This window comes from Anomaloglossus baeobatrachus, chromosome 6 (genome assembly GCF_048569485.1).
Source record: "Anomaloglossus baeobatrachus isolate aAnoBae1 chromosome 6, aAnoBae1.hap1, whole genome shotgun sequence".
In the NCBI taxonomy this organism is placed as follows: Eukaryota; Metazoa; Chordata; class Amphibia; order Anura; family Aromobatidae; genus Anomaloglossus; species Anomaloglossus baeobatrachus.
Window position 1 is genome coordinate 427,277,238 of NC_134358.1, and position 22,309 is coordinate 427,299,546.

Below are 22,309 nucleotides of genomic sequence, written 5' to 3' on the forward strand. Positions count from 1 at the left end.
TTAAACACTGGCACATCCCTGTAGCGAAGATGACTTCCTTGGTGGTCGTCTATCCTGGAGGTAGGTGCTGATGTTAAGGAAATTGGAAATCCAAACACAAATTGCAGAACACCAGCCCTCTCTTCCCTTGAAGCTTCAGGCCCCAATGCAGTAAACAATTCCTTGACTCGGTCTGCTTGGGTTTGGTTTGTTTCCAGACTGTCACTGGATCTAGGCTAGGATGAGATACAGGGTTTACCTCCTCTGATACCACAACGGCAGTGTCCTCATCATCCTCTGCATCATTCTGGGCATCCCAACAGACTAATTTCCGGATCAAGTCTGACCGAGTGTCAGTGTTCCTGTAGTCAATCTTTCGCATCTGGCACAGATCCTGTAGCATCCATTTACTGCTGCGGTCGTAACTCCTCTCTGGTCCTTGTCCCATGGCTGAGCTGGTGGGGTTGGACATGGCAGCGTCCGAAACCTGAATGCCTCCCCTATGGCCTGCTGGGTATGCTTATGTGCCTCCCTGGTTGTTGAGCCCTGGACGGTGTCTGAAAACACCAGTCCGCTGCAGCTCCCCTGGGTAAACCAGGCAGAGTAGTATCCCACCGCTGCCACCAATTGTGGAGACACGGGGCTCAGTGGGTGCTCTCGTCCACTAAAACCCGCTGCCTTTAGAAAGACAGCGTGGCTCAGGGCTCATCCCAACTGAACGCCGGCCTCCTTAACCGTGGGCGTAACACTACTCAGACAACACAGGGTGAGGGAACCACAATAATTATACTTTATTGGATCCCCAAACAATTAATGGCACATAACACATAACCAGCAAAACACAAATGTAACAGGCAACAGAGTCTCACCCTTCCGCTGGCTCACCAAGGATTTAGAATGTCCATGCCTCAGAGGTTTCAGGGCTATTTACTCCAATCCAGCAGCACCCCGCTTTTGGCGGGCACCCACCGAGAAAGGAATAATGCCAGATTCAGGAAGCTGTGTGAGGCCTGCAAAGTCTGTAACAGGTGACTGAACTGTCCCAACCTGAGTGTCCTCCTTAGGTAGTCCTGGTATGATGTTACAATCCTGGCAGCCGGAGTCAAAATCCCTAGGCTGTGGATATGGTCTCCAACCGGAACCAGAGTCCCTAGATTGAAGCCATAAGATATCCTGATCCTCTAGTCAGCTCCAAAGAGCTTAGACTGGATCCATCAGCATCCATCAACAACCACTGGTGGCTTAAAGAAATCCCTTTTATAGCCACAGCCTTCCACTTGGATACACTGCGTCCTCATCGATTGGTTGGACAAGATTGCTTCTCCCATTGGATGAATCTCAAGCTACATGGACAATGTTCATTTAAATGATGTGCATAGAAAGACTGAAGATATCTACATGAAGTCTGCAAGTCACAGACTCGACAATGGCTACTAAGGTAATCACATTAGCAATACACAACTACATTACAATGGTTACTGAAAGAGTCTGGAGAAACAATGCGTCTGGCTTTCAGTGGCCAACACAATTACATGAGTCAACAAGAGCCTTGTAGAAACAATGAGGGACTTATTCCCCGTCTATAAACAATCTATCATCCTGTCTGGCTGAATTTTAAGAAACTTTAACCCATGAGAGTCCATGTCGTCACAAGCCAGTCACTGCTGCGCTGGAGCCCTCTGGGAACTACCGGTTCCAGCTCAAATCTTAGGACGAAGGGCGGGGCTTCTGTTTCGCTCGCTTTTGGTTTGGAAGATGGCGTTTTGACACCAAAGATGGGGAAAATGGCGGGAATGGGACTTTGACACGCAGTTTTCGGATTCTAAGGCGCATTTCACCCAGGTGTGTCAAGTTCGTATCCTGTTTGTGATACCAGAAATCTGAGGTGTGCCACCCCAACAGTGGATCGAACCGCTCGGATCCATGGGGGTGATTACTCATGGCTCGAGGGTCTCCGGACCCGGGGGTTTAAAGGCCAGACTCAAATGTAAATGGGAGTATATACAGGGGAGTTATAGTTAGTTTGTGATGCCACTCGTGGTGTACGGTAATAGATAGTACTGCCGCTGCCATTGGGAGTACCCGGGGTGATGGAGTGGGGCAGCAAGGTGTCGTGGCCCCCAGTGGGCAGGGAAGGCCCCGGGACTCTATGGGATGCCATGGGATGCAGGGGTCACTCGGGTACTCACTCAGTCAATAAGCAGACGCTGACAACTGGGTAAACCAAGTCTCTGACTGTCGCTGCCTCTTGAGGGAAGATCGTCTGGGTCCCGTCCCCTGCAGGACTGCCTGATGATCTGTGACCTGCCTCCTGGCACCAAGTGTAGATTCTCTGTAGTGGCCTGGTAGCTCCCCACTGTGGCTAAGTGAGGGAGCCTGCTCTCAGGGGCTCATGCTTGGGATTTCAATGGGCCACTTGTGTGGAAAGCCATATCCCCCTCGTTGCGCTAGTGTCCCCAATTTCTGAGCTGGTGGGAACAGTCCATAAAAGCCCTGTCCTCCTCAGGTTAATTGCCGGGTTGACTATAGCTTCTCCACGATCTAGGGTCCGTGTACCCTGCCGTGCCTTTGGTCCCGGATTGGTGATAGAGCCAGGCTGCTGACCGTTCTCTTTGACAGGTCCCAGGCTCCTAGCCTCAATCCCCTGCAACCGGGGGTCCGACTCCTCTAGGCCCAGACCACCGTCTGCAACCTAGTCTGCTTCCCCTGGGAGCCACTACTACCAGCTTCCTCAGAGCTCCTCTCAGCTTGAGGGCTACCACTTCACTGCCCTAACAAACACCTTCCACCTCCCCTGCCTGACCCCTAGGTGGGCGGCCCTATTCCGCTTAAGCCGACTGTCACGAACAGCCAGGGTAGTAACTCAGATATCCCGCAGCTGTTCACTAATTTGTCATGAACACGACTACTCTCTAGCTCCCCCCTTGTCGGCAGGCCACTTTTGGTACTGCAGGACAATGCATAAAAGGAGGCTGCTGAGCTAATAATGCCAAATATTGGAGGTCTCACAGCAAGGGTAAATTTATATATCACCGATTCCCGCTAATGGAATATATATACCTTGGTACCCTTAATGATAGCACTCCAATAATTCTATGCAATAATAATTACGCTGCCACCACGCAGACTTTCTACAGGTAGCTGGGGACCAGTTTCAGATAGCGGAATGCTTTTTGGACGGGTTTGGGTTCATATATAGAACAGGAGGAAATGAACTATTAAATTGTATATATTTAATCCGAAAATAGGCAGTGTTTAAAAAAATATACAAGAATTTACGAAAGGGAACAATACAAATACAGTACAGACAGTTACATAAAAATAAAAGGTATAAACGTGAGACTTACTAAACTCGTGCCATAGATGTGACATCCGAATTTAGGAAGGGAGGGGCTCCAAGAGAAGAAGATGGTAGAAAGACGGCCAGCATCACCACTTACTGATGCCCTCCAATACTGACCCCCCCCAGCAAGGAGCTAATCGCTCTTATGTCCTCAGGTAACCCCCTCTCTGTGACCTCATTTTACAGTCTCTTGTAGGCTGTGCCAAGAGTGTCACAAAGTTCTTTAATTCTAGCTTTTCACATATCTTTGCCCATGGGCTACACAGGTGAAAGATATTAGCGTCATATTTTATATCTCGATTTTACATTTACATAGATACCAAACACAATGCATCTAGCATGATTTTACTGGCCAATACTAATTTGTCGTGATATCAGCGATCTCCCAGTCAAGCTAAATGGTTCAGCGCTCTACAGGGATTCTGGCAGTATGTTTTTCGTTTTTCTAGCATTAACGGGCCACGTAAAAAACTGTATTAGGAGTTTTCCCTCCAACAGAACAAAGGAATGTATTTTCTATGCATCCTTTGGCTGTAGCTCTACCATCCCCGAGTCGTGAATTCCTAAACTTCCAGGCCGATCAGATAATCGTCATGACGATCTGTGGCTGATGGTTTTGGTAAGGACCCTTCAAGAGTTTTACATGACACCGACCACTGGTGTGCCTGGCTGGGTGTGGTGCAGGGTGTATCTAGGATTTGATTTGCTGTTGGAGGCAGTACTGCAAGATAGGGACCCAGAACCATGAGGGTTTTGAATACTGCACGGGGAGGGCAGTTTGTGCAGTACCCTGTGGCAACCTGCGTAGTCCAGGGGCGTTACATTTTAACATAGTGAAACACCCACCACTTAAAGGAATAGGATGTGGAGAACCAAGATGGGGACTCAATCGGACTATTCAGTGGAGAAGAATAATCCTTTGCTTGGTTTCAAAATATGTTTATGTTTAACACATACATTTTTCATGCAGCCTGTTCCTATGGTTTGAGCAGTATTAATCTAATGACAGGTTCCTTCTGACGATTATGGAGGGAAGATGACAACAGAAAATAATTTAGTAGAAAATAATTAGTTCAGAAGAACAGCAATAATGTATATTTACCGAAACATTCTAACGTACATATTACTGTTCCATTTTGTATGAAGCCATAATAGGTTCTCTTAAAAGGTACATAAGATCTTATAAATTGTCCATGAAGTGGACTGAATATCCAATATGCCTGTTCTTACTAATCATGAACTGAGAGAGAAGATATTTAAAATGGTTAAATAAATGACTATTGATAACAAATTCAAATCAATAACATTTAATATTGGATTCTGCTGTTATTAAACACGTTTTTATTCCGATTACGCAGGTGACATGTAATTTAGCCACGTGTATAATTAAAAATGATCACTCAATGATCACTCAAAGATAATGAAACCAAGAGTGGAAATACAAACCTCCGCAGTAATTGACATGTAAAATCCAATTGCTTAATTGTAATAATATTGTTCAATACCGGTAATTCAAATTATGCCAACTTGAAATATTACAAATTAATCTACGTATGAAGATGGGATGAATTAATATTGGTGAACATGCAAATAAGAAAAGAAAACTAAACCTCCTTACCAAATGTGAGAATTAGTTAGAAATACACTTTGTAACCTATATGACTCATAGCTTCCAACCATAGCTCCCAGATTCAGCATGACTGTCCCAATTTAAGGGCTCAGTCCCGTTGTCCTCACAAGCAGGACTTTTGACCCAACTTCTCACCACTCTTTGCCAGCTCCATAGAGGAAGGCAGGGTCGGAATCTCTCTGCACATGCATAAATTAAATTTATAATTCTCTTCCCTTCTTGTCCATAGGTAGAAGCTCAACCAATGAGCAACTACCAACACAGAGAGATAGGAGGATTTGGTATACTTCAGCTGTATTACATGGAGAAAACCCAGAAGTAGATTATACAGGTACATATAGGTACCTGTATTCTAAAGGTGAACAATAAATAAGATTTTTTTGTTCCTATAAAACTACTAAAAATAATTAGAAACAATTACAAAAATATCTTTTTTTATTCTCCCCTTTCCTGGGCCTCAAACTGACAACCTTTAAACATTTGAACAGGCGCTAAAGTCTAGGGCCACAGGTTCTGGTGATGGTATCGACTGAATTTTCTACTTGATCTGCAGTGCAGCCTCCTTCTCTACAGGCAAATTATACTGGTACATATAGACACATTGTAAATAGCAGTGTATTTCTATGTATTTGTATTTAGTGATGAGTGAGCACTAAAATGCTTGTGTATTCGGTATTCGAATCAAGCAGGTCGGACACTCAGACAGGCTTGACTCGAGTACCAAGTATAATGGAAATCAAAGGTAAACTCAAGCATTTATCCTAAAGACCATAATAGGAGGGCTGGGGAAGCAGGAAAATCTCTGAAATCGATGGAAGCGGTGCTCCAATTGAAGGGGAACAGCATGAGGAAGATGCCTTGATGTATCTCTGCATCTCTGACTCCCAGGTCACTTCTAGGAACAATGTCAGAGTATTACCCCTCTTTTACCGATTGACAATAAAACATGCAAAACCGAAGATAAAATGGATTTTACAGGAAAAAATGTTGGGAAACATTATTTACTGTATAGTGACTTGTATATAAGGCAAAAACAAAAACAAAAAACGCCTCCTCCACCCTTTAGGGTATGTACACACGATCAGTGATTATTCAGGCTTTCACGCAGCTGAATTACCGCATGAATCCCGCACCTCTGCTCACGTGCGTTTCTCCTTGTGGTTTTATTATGCGTTTTTATTGCTATAAAGTTGGTTAAAAGACATGACGCAGAACCAACAGGAAGTTGACCAAAGCAAAGTAATGTCTCATCCCCTTACATATTATACACTTGCACCCTTTAATGCCTTTGCCCTTTGGGGACTAGTAAAATAAAAAATATAAAAAATATAAAAAAAAATATGAAAAAATTATAAAGCCTAAAAGTTAAAATCAGACCCCTTTCGCCTCAATGAAAATAAAACAATAAAAAATATATGTGCCGCCCCAGCAGCAGATTGAACTACTCGGATCCGTCGGGGTGTTTACTCGTGGCTCGAGAGTCTCCGGACACGGCGGCTAGGGGCCACACTCAAATGTAAAGAGGGTATGTACAGAGGAGTTATAGTTAGTTTGTGACTCCACTCATGGTGTACGGTAATAGGGAGTACCGCCACTGCCGTTGGGAGTACCCGGGGTGATGGAGTGGGGCAGCAAGGTGTCGTGACCTTCCACGGGTACGGGAAGGCCCTGGGACTCTGTGGGATGTCATGGGATGCAGGGGGAGTGCAGGCTCGCTGGTCGCAAGGGTTACTCAGGTACTCACTCAGCAAATAAACAGACGCTGACAACCGGGTAAACCAAGTTTCTGACTGCCACTGTCTCTCGAAGGGAGCTCGTCCGGGTCCCGTCCCCTGCAGCACTGCCTGATAATATGTGACCTGCCTCCTGGCACAAAGTTTAAGTTCTCTGTAGGGGCCCAGTAGCTTGAAACTTGGCGGGCCACGTTCCCCATTGTGGCTAAGTGAGGGAGCCTCCTCTCAGGGGCTCATGCTTGGGATTTCAGTGGACCGCTTGTTTGGAAAGCCCTATCCCCCTCATTGCGCTAGTGCCCCCGATCTCTGAGCTTGTGGGAACAGTCCATAAAGGCCCTGCCCTCAACAGGTTAATTGCCGGGTTGCCTGAAGCGTCTCCCCGACTTAGGCTCCGTGTACCCCACCGGGCCTTCGGTCCCGGACCGGTGATAGGACCAGACTGCTGACCGTCCTCTTTGGCAGGTCCCAGGCACCTAGCCTCAATCACCTGCGACCGGGGGTCCGACTCCTCTAGGTCCAGACCACCGTCTGCAACCTAGTCTGCTTCCCCTGGAAGTCACTACTCCCAGCTTCCTCAGAGCTCCTCTCAGCTCAAGTTCTACTCTAACACCTTCCATCTCCCCGCCTGACCCCTAGGTGGGCGGCCCTATTCCACTTAAGCTGACCACAAGTGTGCCTGACTGGGTGTGGTGCAAGGTGTATCTAGGATTTGATTTGCTGGTGGAGGCAGTACTGCAAGATGGGGACCCAGAACCATGAGGGTTTTGAATACTGAACGGGGAGGGCAGTTTGTGCAGTACCCTTTGACGACTTGAGTAGTCCAGGGGCGTCACATATACACATATTTGGTATCACTGTGTTCATAAATGCCCGATCTATCAAAATATAACATCAATTAATCTGATCGGTACTTGGCGTGGTGATAAAAAATATCCAAATGACAAAATTACATTTTTGGTTGCCACACCTTTGCATTAAAATGCAATAACAAGCTATCAAAACATTGTATCCACACAAACATGGTATAATTAAAACGCCAGCTCCAGATGCAAGAAAAAAAGCCATCACTGAGCTCCATATCCCAAAAAATGAGAACACTACGGGTCTCGGAAAATGGCGACAAAAGTATAATTCTTTTTCTGGACAAAGGTTTGAAATTTTTTACACCCCTTAGATTAAAGTAAAAATATACATGTTTGGTATCTTCAAGCTTGTACTCATGTGAGGCATTATGCGGACATGTCAGTTTTACCATATAGCGAACAGGGTGAGTAAAGGACCCCAAAAACAATTGTGCAATTGCACTTCTTTTGCATTTTCACCGCACTTGGAATTTGTTTCCCGTTTCTAGTACACTATTTGGTAAAACTAATGGTTTCATTAAAGAGTACATCTCGTCCTGCAAAAAACAATCCCTTATATGGCAAATGTTGATTGAAAAATAAAAAACTTGCGGTTCATGGAAGAAGGGGAGGATAAAACAAAAAATTAAAAATTGTTGGGGTGTGAAGTAGAATATAATCAGTAGTAGCAAATGAGTACTCAAGTGCAGGAAAGAGTCTGCAAACAGGTATGGAGTACCTGAGGGTCAGCTCAATTCTCTCTGTTGGGGCTACTTCTCCTTGCTCCTACTGTGGGACTCTCCTGCACTCTTCCTCTTTCCTGTTCTTTTTATAACCTATAGCCCTTCCTGATCCTAACCCCTTCCTAACCAGGAGTCCAAGGGAGCAGTCTCTTAGGTCACACTGCCACGTAGTGGCCACATCATGCACAATAAGTACTTTAATGGATCCCAATACAGGGGGAAGGGCACTAAGACACTTCTGCAGGGGTGACTGAGCCTGGAACCCCCCTAAACTTGTGACATTTATATGTCCCATGAATGCTGTAACACTGGTTAATCCCTTAAAAGTATTAAACATGCTATGTTATGAAGGGGTTAAATATTTATCCCACTGCAGTGGCCATTAAAAGTGACACTGTGTTGGAAAAATCACTAAGCAATGCAGCAGGCAGACGTGGAGTTCTCTTGAATGGGACATGAAGTGCTGGCTGTGTTCCACTCCATAAATCATTGATTAGTGAAGGTGTCGGACCCTAAATTTATGATACTAATGATGTATCCTACAAATTGACCATTAACATGTCAGTGTTGGGCATCCCCTTTAAAAGTTGCAGGGATATACAATGTTAAAAATACATAATATTAAGTATCGCTATTTGTAGGCATTCTTATATATAGTGTAGGATGGTGACTGGCTACTCTGATACTTGTAGTGCCACAAGATCGATTAAAGGCATTATAAGAGCACGTTTGAATGTTGCTTCAGGAGGCTGTGTGTGTACTGACTGGAGTCAGCGTGTGGGTGTGCACAGTGGTGCAAGCTGGAGGCCTGTAACTGGAGAGTCAGGCCCATATGCACCCCTGGTAGTGTCAGACAGAGGTATGTTGTATTATCTAGTGCCCAGCCAGGCCAGCCTTTATTGTTATGTCATATGATGCAAGGTGTTTGCCATATGATGTGTTTTGTGGGATCCGGCAGGCTGGAAATAAAAGCTCTATATTTCCTATATATGGACTGTTTGGGGTTTGTGTCACTGCCGTCCTGCACTATAACGCCCAGGGCGTCACAATACAGACCAGTTTAAAATGACAATTGACCCCCCCCATCATTCCATCAGTTAGCTTTAAGACAACATGGCTATTTTCAGACATACTTTTAATTGAGGGTTTCCTCCGTGAAGAAGCAACAATACCTCCGCGAAACGCACTTTGGTGGCGATCCCTTGTCCATTTGGGTATGTGCATCATGTGACCATTATTATTTTTTACTTGTAGCCAGTAGCTGGCTTTATCTGTGGGTATTTTTTACTATCCTCTCCATGTTTTTGGGACCGTTTTACCATCCTTATGCATTTGCACTTTATGCCTCTTGATAATATGTTTTCCAATGTTACCTTGGTCATCATACTATACGGTTTGGGTCACTAAATAGAAGTGTTTTTGGACAAAAATTGTTACACCTCTCCCACGGCTTTTGAGAGTGAGTCCATTTATACCTATACCTCTCTTCCACGGCTATTTTGTGACTCAGATTGTGTTGATTTTGGTCTCCAAATGACCCCTCTTATTCAACATTTCACCTCTCCCACGGCTACCTGGGATTGTGAACTCTGCTTTACCATATGTTTTTTGTTTTTTCCATTGTAACATTATTACGTGTTCACCTCTCCCACGGCTACTGGTACTTAATATGCATTGTATCATCCATTGTCACACTGTATGCCCCCCTTGATTCAGTGGTAGTTTTTATCCTATCTTATATTGCTGTTTTGTGTGTATCTTTCACAAAATAAAAAATTCTTGTTTGCACATACACTCATTTGTCATTCTTGATTGCATTCTATTCTGAGTGGTGCATTTACGCCACCAGTATATGTGTGCCGGTGGCGTATTTACCTTATAGCTCATGTTTTGAGAAATTTTCTTATACTTTTAATAGCCTTCCGGCTATCAGGTGACAGATTAACTTACTTTAAATGCTTCATATTTCTCGTGAGGATACGAATTTCAAACAGTAAAGGCCCTGTCACACACAGAGATAAATCTGCGGCAGATCTGTGGTTGCAGTGAAATTGTGGACAATCAGTGCCAGGTTTGTGGCTGTGTACAAATGGAACAATATGTCCATGATTTCACTGCAACCACAGATCTGCCAAAGATTTATCTCTGCGTGTAAAGTGGCCTTAATAGTTTCTATAAAACAATCTTTGGGATTAAATGTTGATTTTTTATTTTAATGGCATGTATGAAAATACTGTATAACTGAGCATTTCCTGCTGCCCACTGCCAACACCAAGAACAGCTGATCGGGAGTTCCAGGTGTTAGACCCCGGCCGATCAGACATTGATGACCTATACTAAGGATTGACCAATGATCCAGACTAGGAAAAAGAAGCGTTGATAGGATCTTACCAGATAAATAAAAGGGCAATGTGTAATAATATACACTCACCTTGTGTGGTTGTGAGGGTGACAACCACCAGAGATAACATACAGATAATGGCGGCTGCCACAGCCCCACGCGGACGAGTCTTCAAAGCAGGAGAGGAGAAGGGGTTAACTCTGTGCAGTCGCCAAAAAGAATGTAAAATTGTTGATTTAAGTAATAATTATTTTATTCCATAGGTCTACGCGTTTCGAGGTATGGGACCTCTTCCTCAGGACCAAAAAAAATCAACAATACAAGGATTGACCAATGCAAAAGTAGTAGACAACCTCCATAACTTTCTGTAGAGCCTGCTTTGTTTTTCTTTTCTTTTTACCCAACAGGCAGGAATAAAAATGTAGTTTTAGATAAATAGGTTCATAAGGAAATTATGTGTCACTTGTAGCTTTTTTTTTTAAAATATTAATTCATTATAGGACAGGAAACCAACAGTGGACACCTGACCCCAGTATACTGTATTTTCATACATGCTATTAAGACAATAGTCAACATTTAATCCCATAGATAACAAAGATTGTTTTATGTGCACTGCACACCCTCCTCTGCTATTAAAAGATGGGGCAGCTGCGGAACTGAGCATTTCCAGCTGCCTGCTGCTGCTGCTGGCACCAAAAACAGCTTATTGGCAGGGGGCTGGGTGTCGGACCCCAGCCAATTGGATATTGATGATCTATCCTAAGCTACTAAGGATAGGCCATTAATATTAAAGTAGTGGACAACCTCTTTATGTACGATATATCTTTAGAACTTTGCTTTGTCCACGTTTCTACCACTGCTGTGTGCTCAGTGGGCATGTTTATCTACATCTCTGCATATTGTATTTTTCATACAGTTTCACCATAAATTATGTAGTAGTAATAGACTGAGAAACAAGATCACACTTTTGAATATCATGCTTCAATTACATTTTATGCTAATGTGCCAAGCTGTGGATAGAAATATGTATGAATTATTTGCAACTAATTCTTTTTGGAATCCATGGAGCAAAAAAAATCTGATTTTTAATATGTCAAGGCATTATGGAATAATTCATCGTAGGTAATTGAAGGATTTCTCAACCATAGGGAGTAAGAAGTAGTGGAATATTCAGACGTCATTCAAAAGCCCATGAGTTTAATGTTACTTAAGTCAGAATAATCTATGCATTCTAGAACTCTAAAGCTGTATAGTTTATGGTTGTCTGAAGACATATAGACAGAAGCTTCCAATGTTTTTGTAAACAATAGGACAGTTTTGCAAACTAATTAGTTTTTAGACTGTCTTAAAATGCACCACATTTGATTTAATTTATACTCAAGTTTAGTGTAAGCTTGCATCTATCTTTTTTGTAACACATCTACACAGTTATTTCTTCACTGAACATTAGCTGTAATCCATCCCGAATCCTCAGAGCATTTTCCACACTAGGAGATGCTCTGCTGTGTTTTCCTGAGCTACTGGCTGGCAGGTTGATTGACAGTGCAGGCATCTATGCTGGTTCTCGGAGGTGCTGATTGCTCAGGTGTTCCATCTTCTGGGTAATTGCTCTGCTTCTTTAGTAAGCATGCTCTCCCAGAACCTTGCCAGTCGTACTATATGGTTCTGTTGTTGTGCTGTTGGCCTGTGTTCCTGCCTGTGCTCATATCTCTGTTTCGTGACCCCGAACTGTTGCTTGACTCCTCCTTGCCCATTCCTTGTTCCTATCGTGACCTCTTGGCTTTTGACCTCGGATGATTACCTGACAGTTTTCTCTCTGAATCCACTACGGGCCTTCCTGGACTAGCATCACATTATCAAAGCAATTTTAGCAAAATTCTGGCTTAAAGGGAAGATGTTGGCAAAAAAAAAATTAAATTACTGAAAAAATGTAAAGTATTAATATTTCAATGTTTTATTTAAATATTATTATTTGTTTTTAATTGAGCAAAATACAAAAAAAATAAAAGTTTGATATTTTCCACTCTTAAACACTAGTGGGAGCAGCTTTGAAATCCTACTGTAGAACCAGCTCACATTACAGCTGCAGTAAAAGTGGGTGGAATCTGCTTTCTTGTGTGTAATGTCACCTCCCCCTTCCATTCTGTGTGTTTCCAAAAGGATAAGGGAAGATGAAGTTTAGGATCACAGTGCGGAGCCATATTGTTGATGACCGCAAAGTGATCCTAATGTCTAAAGTGTCATCTAAGACAGCTGCATAGTGCTCCCCACATAGCGCTCTGCATGCCCCGTACCTACAATGTTCTGCCGCACATATGCCAACCTGCAATGCTCTGCAGTACGCCCACCTGCAATGCTCTGCTGCATTAATGAACGCCCGCAATGCTATGCCACACGCACACTCGCATTGCTACTCATTTTCTTTATGGCCCAGTTCCACTTGTGCATAGCTTTCGATGTGAGACCATTGGAAGCAATATGTTAATGACCCTCTTGCAATCAGATCACAGCTGCGGAGAAGGGGGGGAGCATTTTCTTCTCATCTCCTCCTCGGCCTGTCACTGCGTACATCGCAATGTTGTTGTATGACATGCAAATGTGATGTGATGTTTCACACACACACCCATAGACTTGGATGGGTGCGTGTGAGCCGAGACTCACTGCCAAACTCAGCATGCTGTGATTTATTGCTCATGCCGATATGGCAAGAGAACTCAATCGCAGATGGACACTGCCTCATAGTTTTGCACTGGTGCGAGTGCAGTCCGATGCTTTATCAGATTGCACTCATCTGTGCAAAATGCAAGTGGAACCGAGGCCTCTCAAAAACTGGCTATATGGAAGAGATCTTTATGTGTAGCAGCATATTAGTATAGGATGAATTCCTAAATGTTTCTGTATGAATTTGACCCTGACTAATGGACAGTCTGACGTCCAAAAATCCAAATGGGAACCCCCGATGCATGCTGTGAATCTCCTATTCATGGTATTCTCGTCATTCAAAAATCCAACAAAATTTAAAAACTCTTCCTCAGAGCCATCCCAAACCATGAACACATCATCCACATAACGCAAGTAGGTGGATTTTTCATGAAAGATATAAATTGATATAGATGCTGTTTGTGGTTCCATGTAGGCCACATAACAGCCTCTATATCAGTGCTGTCTTCCTGCTAAGAAATAGATACAATTTTAGAACATTAAGTGATTTATTAATCTCAAAGGCCTATGTTCATCATAATGTTTCTTTTTTTCCCTAGAAAACCAAGCTTTTACCACTTCAGTTTCTGAATTAAACATTTAATTTCAGTGCAGCTACTATGAAAAAAATACTTTCTTGATAAAGCAGATGTGACATTAAGATAAAAATTTCATTTTAAAATGATTAAAAATGTATATTTTCCCTTTTGTTAGGCTTATTATTTTCTTGTCTCAGCTCATTTTTTTTATTTTCTGTAAAAGCTCAATATTTTAAACAGACAATGGTTTTAAATATTTTAAAAATATTACTGAGCAAGGGGAATAGTTAATATGTCCTACTTTTAATTCATGAACCACACTGTCACCAGTCTTGGCTTAAAAGGAAAACTGTAGTATACTTTCATTGTTTCACATTTCATAGTTTTAAGACTGAAAGAAGACATGTCCATCGGATTCAACCTATCATCTAATGTACACTGGTAATATACCTTAATACGGTATATTACCACAAGTCCATCCTCTACCATCTCTGGATTTTTTTGCTACACTGACGAACCTATCATCCTTTTTATTGCGGACTGTGAGCTGGTGTATGGGTCCATCTAGCAGTTTATCTCTAATCCCTATTGGCTATGTTTTGTTGGGATATTGTGTCGCCCAGGGTTATGGGATACTCGGTCACGGCCAATGTGTAACTGGGGAATGTCACTTTGGTGGCCATTGCCCGGTTCCGTGCCCTGGGTGCTTTTTAAAAAGGGGTATATTTACAGGGGTTTGTTGAATAAAGTTTATATGTGACTCTACTTGTGGTTTTGCGGCTATAGGGATGGGGCTGATATTAGTGGCAGCCTGGATGTTAGGCCCTCCGCAAGCAGGGCCAGGCCCCAGAGGATAGGTGACGCAAGTGGATGTTAAAAGAAGGTAGGCCTCAAAGAGAGTTCGGGGTTAACTGGTTCTTTTTACTCACTGCTAGCTGGTAACTGGTCACCCAAGGCTGGCTGGTCTTAACCGCAGGTCCCCTTTGTCCCAGTGCCAGTATAGTGACCTGGTGGCTTCTTTCACCTGCATCTGTCATTGGTTGGTGGGTCCCCATGGCTTGGAGTGGCTAGGGGTCCCTTCCTGGTAGTCTCTTAACGGTAGTCCATATGATAGTAGCGTGAACCCTATGGGGTTGGAGTCTCTTGTCCTGTCCCCGGTTCTCCCTTTGCTACTGAGTCCCGAACTTCAAGATCAGTGAGGTCCTTGATTGTCCCCTCACTGTGCAGATTTTATCAGGTCTGCCTGGAGCTTTTGCCTGACCTAGGATTCTGTACCCCGTTGGTGCGTAGTTCTGGGAGTACTCCACCGTACTCCACAGGCAACTAACTGCCTGGGCCCTCAGGTCTCTGTTCACTCCTGTCAGTCCGTCTGCTCACTTTCACTGTCTCCGACACACTCTCCTCCACTACTACTACTACTACTGTGTCTCTTCTCCACTGTCTGACTCCTCACTGTCTGCCCCTCCACCTGGTTGTCTAGTGGACTGGATTGGTTCCACTTCTAGGCGGCCATCCATTGGTCCATCCCAAGCCCGGTAACATTCTATGGGGGATAAAACAGGGATTTTCTGGAGTGTTTGTGTGTTACCGGCACTGGTCTTCTGAGTCCCTTGGGGGTAGGCTCTGCATCCTGGTGGGGATGCAGTACCTTCTAGCTCCCTGACGGCTTCAGGAGCGCTACAATATCACTGCTCCAGGCACTGTGGGGGCAGGAGGGACATGCAATCCCCCAAGCCTGCAGATTTTGGTGGACAACTTGGAGTATAATCCACCCTAGGATTCTGCACCCTGTCAACACCGGTGCCGAGGGAGCAATCAAACTCTCCCTTTGGCGACCGTATTGACTCCTGCGTCCCACCAGAGCCACTGGTGGAACTCGACTGCTCTCTTTCTCTCCTGCTGAAGAACTCTCTAACTGTTGTGTTGGCTCCTGACTCACCCTGGTGGCTGCTCCTCCCATCCCAGGTCCCGCCACCAGTAGATTGGGGATCCCAGGTGTGGTGGTGTCCTAAAGACCCAACCACGCTGGCGACCCCATTTGACCCAAACCTAGCCCCGTCCATGGTAAGGAGGAGCAATCTGGTTGTGTATATAAATTAGTGTGTTGTGGAACCCGCACCGACCTCCTCTGGATACAGATTGAGAACTGCACCTTAAGTGAGGTGCAGTACCCTGTGGCGACTGAAGCCTCAGGGGCACCACACATGCACACACGCTCTTAATAATGTGTTATCCAGGAGTTCTATGATAAAATTGTAGAATGTGAAACCTCCCAGTTATTAGTGTGTTATACAGTATATATTCTGGTTACTATTTAACATCTCTCTCCTCCTTCTACCATCCATCCATCCATCCATCCATCTTTTGACTTAAGTGAAAATACTATTAATAGACAGGATATCTGATCCTTACTTGGAAAATACTGGATTCAACTATCCAACTGGCCATACTTGTCTCCGGGAGCGCTGACATTTTAACATTTCAATGTTTCCAATTCCATAAAAATGTCTCTATTGAAAAAATACTGTTTCATTTTTTTGCTGTCAGAGTGTATTACATATAATAGGTTTTGACAGCTCATCCATTCTAAAATATTTATATTTGTCAGAATTCCCGTAGGAGTCAGATTTTCAATGAAGGCTATTTTGCTGTGTACAGATTTCCTTCTTAAGCTGCGGCAACTGGCAAGTGATTGGCAGGAAATTTCCCATTTTATCTGCGGTCAGCAGGATGGCTTTGCACAATATTATTTTTATAACATCACGAGTCTTAATAATTGTGTGCATTCAATGACTTTTATTAAATGTTACAAAAACAGCATTAGCAATGTATTAAAAAGGTTCTTTTTCTTGTCATTTTGCATGTCTTGGCCAACAACTGAAAAGTAGCATCTAGATTTAATGGTCTTATTATTTTTTAGATGCCTGCCAAAGGCAGCGTGCGTATCTTGGGGACCTCGTCCATGTTCTGTCTTGGCAGTAAACCTTGGATTTCTATGCTTGCATAAGCTGCTAAATAATGAACTAGCATACTTAGCTCATGTGAATATATAAATAATAAGAAATGGGGAAAGGAAGGCTACCTGGGAAAAGATTTTTAGTCGGGTCAGCCATAATGCTGTAATTTCTGTGCATGTAACAATAGATATATAATATCTAGTACTCCTTGATAGCTCCTTTATAGAATAGCTCTCTTGGATAGTGAAGCATTATCTGTAACACAATAATTTTTCCTCATAAAGGTTTTTGCATACTCACAAACATAGTCAAAAATATGGATGTAAAATCGTGATGACATGTTTTTAAACAGATCTTACAGTGTACTGAGCCTAATCTGAGTTTCGCTTCCTGGAGCTTTTTCAGGGGCACTTTAGAACTGTTTACACAAAGTTCCATATTAGCCAACATTTTTCAGTATATAATAAATTATACAATCAAATGTTCTATTTAAAGTTACTATTTTTCCATTTGCCTCTCTGGTGGTCATTTCATCACTATATTTTTCTTTATGCGGAAGATAGTTCTCAATGACATTGGCTGTATCTTTGGGGTTATTGTCCTGCTGCAGAAAAAATGCAGTACCATAAGAGAAGCATCTGATTGGCTCCCAATTTAGTCTGCAGCAAAATAACGACCCCAAATATACAACCAATGTTAATAAGAACTTTCTTCAGTGTGAATCGTCATCTCTTGAAAATGTATTTGACAACATTGAACAGGATCAATCTGACTCCTAAGCTAACTGATAATTGGGCAGGTGATCAATCCTGCCCAGGGTTCTACTGGGGAAATTCACCCAATCAATCATTACTGTAACTCTGTTAAAGAAATTTTCATTGCTAAGTCGCAAGTTTTCATTTTGTGCCCTATCCTGTGCAGGGTTCTCCCTGCCTGCCAACCCTCCAAAAATAAATTAATTCACAATTATATATTGCTTTATTAGGTGGCTGTGGAAAGTTTCTAAAAATTTAAATCATGGAAGCAGAATAATTTTGTTTGAAAAAAGGTTTGCATTTTGTGCCCAGACCTTGCAATGGCTCAATCATTCAGAGGATAGACTGTGGAAAAAAGCGCAATAGGGTCTTACCAGGCAAGGCAACTGGCAAATGTAGGTAGACACTCACTTAGTGAGGTTGTGACTGTCACAACTCCTATAAACACGTTGTAAGAAAGGCCCTGGGAAGAAGCTATAAAGTCAGGCCAAATGAATCAGGTTTAAGCCACGCTATCACCAATGGAATAGATGTTGATTGACTATTTCATCTTTTTATTCTTTGTACAGGTCAACGCATTTCAGAGATCGCTGTCTCCTTCATCAGGACATCAAAGAAACAACATCAACTATCTCATCAATCAGATTCTTGATGTTTTTTCTTTTATGTAAGATTCTTTCATGCTCACCTTACCCTCCGTTCCATCGCCGGCCTCATGGTTCGTGTAGTTCACTGCGAGGATTCCTCTCTCGTTGCAATGTACTGGCGAACTACAAGAACCATGAGGCCGGCGATGGAACGGTAGGTAAGGTGAGCATAATATGTGTACCTTCCGTTCCATCGCCGGCCTCCTGGGTCCTGTAGTTCGCCGGTATAGGATGTGTATCAGCATTCGGCAAGCATCGCGACGAGGCAGGAACTTCCCCTGTCAGCTGCTACTCAAAGGCAGCGCGCTAGCCAATTAGAGGCAAGCAGCTCCTGCCTTTAACATCAGTGCTCTGGCAACGGAAGTTCCTCCCTCGTCGTGATGGTTACCCGATACACATCCCGTACCAGCGAACAGCAAGTCCCAGGAGACCGGCGATGGAACGGTGAGCGTAATATGTGTGTGTGCGTATGTGTTTGTATGTGTTTGTGCATGTGTGGAATGACAGAAACGGGGACCAGGATGGGACATTTAACAAGTTGTGGAACGAATTGTCTGCATTGCAGTGATTTCCTATGGAAAATCTTGCTTTGCTGAACGAGTAACTTGGTTAACAAGCACACTCCCAGAACGGATTGTTCCCGTTAACCATGGTTCCACTGTATATATATATATATATATATATATAAAAGAAAAAATAAAGAAAATAAGAGTGACACAAGCGTTTTATTCTTACCGAGGCTCTGTCGCGGATGTCGTTCCCATTCACATCCAGGGATGATAATTAGCCTCATGCATATGCACTACTTTCCCCGCCCACCGGCATCTGGGATTGCTTGCAGTCAGACGCGCCCCCAGCCTGTGTTACAGTGTCTGCCTGCAACCAATCACAGGCACTATCTAAGAGTTTATATTGTACAGTAAAAAAAATAAATAAATAAAATATTTGGCATAGGGTCCTCCCATATTGTGATAACCAGCACAGATAAAGCATATGGCTACATGCTGTACCCCCCAGCCGTGCGCTTATCTTCGCTGTGTATTAAAATAAGAGAAACCGCATGCAAACGTATAAAAATTATTTAAATTAATCATTTTAAAAAACAGCGTGCAGTTCCTCAATTTTGATACCCAGTCAAGATAAAGCCTGACAGCTGGGGGTTGGTATCATCAGGCTGGGGAGATCCATGCTTATTGGACTGCCCCCAGCTTTCTTTGATGAAAGGTACTGCTAAATATTTTAAAGGTAATCTGTCAGGCCATTTTTGCTTACCATACTAATAACTAACATCCTGAAAAGTAACTTGGGTGGCCCTTTTAGGATATGTAACTTTTTTTGCTGTACTTTGCTCCGTTGTGTTGCTGTACACCCCAGAAAATCTATAATCGTGCGCTGGCTGTTACTGAAAAACTAATATTCACCCTTCACCCATCCATAATTTCACCCACCCCTCTTTGCCAGTGTTAGTAATTGGGTGCAGTCAGACTGCCATGATGGTATCGCAATCCTTGTAATGGTCATCTGTTCTTCTGATCTGAGAGTGCAAGCTGCATAGAAATACAATACGATCCTCAGACAAGCAGTTAGTCACAGGATTATGGGTGGAAGAAGGGGTGAATATTTATTTTGCATTGACGGCCAGCGCGTGAGTATACATTTTCAGAGACTAATGCGGGTGTCACATGAGATGATCTATCGTGCGATCGCACGAGCGATCGCACACGCCCCCGTCGTTTGTGCGTCACGGGCAATTAGTTGCCCGTGGCGCACAAAGTCGTTAAACTCCCGTCACAAGCACTTACCTGCTGAGCGACGAACATCCACTTTCTGAAGGGGTAGGGACGTTCGGCGTCACAGCGACGTCACACAGCGGCCGGCCAATAGATGCGGAGGGGCGGAGATGAGCGGGACATAAACATTTCGCCCACCTCCTTCCTTCCGCATATCCGGCGGGATGCAGGTAAGCTGTGTTCATCGATCCCGGGGTGTCACATGGAGCGACGTGTGCTGCCTCGGGTACGATGAACAACTGGCGCAGAGAAGAAGAAATGACTTTTGAAAATGAGCGACGTGTCAACTAGCAACGATAAGGTAAGTATTTTTGCTCGTTCACCGTCGCTCGTAGCTGTCACGCTCTGCGATATATCAAACAATGTCGGATGTGCATCACTTACGTGACCCCGCCGACATATCGCACGATATATCGTCTCATGTGATGCCCGCATTACAGTGACACAATGACAACGGGGCAACATACAGCAATAAAAGTTATATACCCTGAAAGGGCTGCTCAAGCTCTATTTTAGCATATTATTAGTATGGTACAGAAAAGTGTACCGCAACTAGGGCTTATTTTCATCATGTGTATATGTGACACAAGTGGATAAGCTAGAACAGGGGTCGGGAACCTTTTTGGCAGCCATGAACGTCACGTATTTTAAAATGTATTTCCGTGAGAGCCATACTCATAAGGGGGAGCAGCAGTGGTGGAGCGACTCAGAAGATCCCAGGAAGCAGGGTAGGCGATGCTCCGGGCACGGCAAAGTGGGTATTGTCGCTCAAGAGGGTCAGTGTGCGGAGGGTCGGTGATACTGCTGCGGGCTCGTAGGGTGTCACGGCACCATTGATCTGCTGACATGCTGATTTGAATCTCCCGCAGTAGACGAGATCAACTTCAAGAAAATAGCCGCGGAGTCCTATCTGTGCACGTGCCACCTTCGCGGCCATTTTCTTGAAGTCGATCTCGTCAACTGCGGGAGATTCAAAGCAGCACGCCAGCAAATCAATGGTGCCCACCGCTATGACACCCCAAGAGCCCGCAGTATCACCTACCCTGCGCTACTAGTAAGCTATATGCGGTGTGTAAGTCGCACTCCCATTTTTTCCCCCAGTTTTTTGAGTAAAAAAAATAATTTTGCAAACCGGAAGATTTTTCTGCGAGCCAGATGCGGCCATCAAAAGAGCCATAGGTTCCGGAAACCTGAGCAAAAATATACTATGTGAAAACTCTGTAACAGCCATAATAATTTGAACTCATGAATTTACATTAAAACAATATTATTCATTATCACTTCATAATGTTGAGAATATGTATGGGAATAAAACCAAAAATTCCTAAAAAACGTGTAAACATAGACATCAGATGTAAGAAAACATATATCCTTTATCTTTCAATGTGATTTCCTCTGTGATGATGACACATCTGGTGTTGTGTTTTTATCCTGGCTTTACACCAGAAAATCAGTTATTTAGTGTGCACGTTAACTAATTTCATGCTAATAGAGCCTAAATATGCAATTCCTCACAAATTTTTTAATTAGCCCCAGCCCAAAGGATAACATTATTTATAAGCACATGAATTGAAAAATTGTTATATACTGCAATGCATTACATGAATGTATTATGTGCTTTCAAATTGAGAAATTTCAGGATGCATGTATTTAGTAAACTGGAAAGCTATTGTCATCTGTCTATATGTACCTTGTTTCTCCAAAAATAAGACACTGTATTATATTATTTTTTGCCCCGAAACATGCGCTAGGGCTTCTTTTTGGTCAGGGCTTATTATTGGGGAAACACAGTTGGGGTAAGTTTACCCCTTCAAAAAAGCAAGCTGCCCTTCCCAGGAGAATTATACTTACCAGACCCTGGTTGTCTGCGTGGCCCCCAGGTCTTCCTGCGATCTTTGGCGGGCACTCCCAGCAGGTGTGCTTCACAGCTGTCCTCCCCTGCTTATGGCCAACACACTCACATACATCAGATTGCACACACAATCACACATCAGATCGAGGACCTATAATGGAATGTGTTCCACCGCAGTTCCTCATGCTCCACTGCACTGTGTCCAGGTTCCTCTGGCGGTCGGAAGGAATCAGTAGTGCCAGATGTGGTGCGTGTGTGCAATCTGATGTGTATGTGTGCGCAATCTGATGTGTATGTGTGCGCGATCTGATGTGTATGTGTGTGTGTATGTGTGTGGGTGTACGATCTGATGTGTGTGGATGTGCGATCTGATGTGTGTGGATGTGCGATCTGTTGTGTGTGGGTGTGCATTCCACATAGGTCCTGATTGCGTTCCACTGCAGGTCCTCCCATTTGGC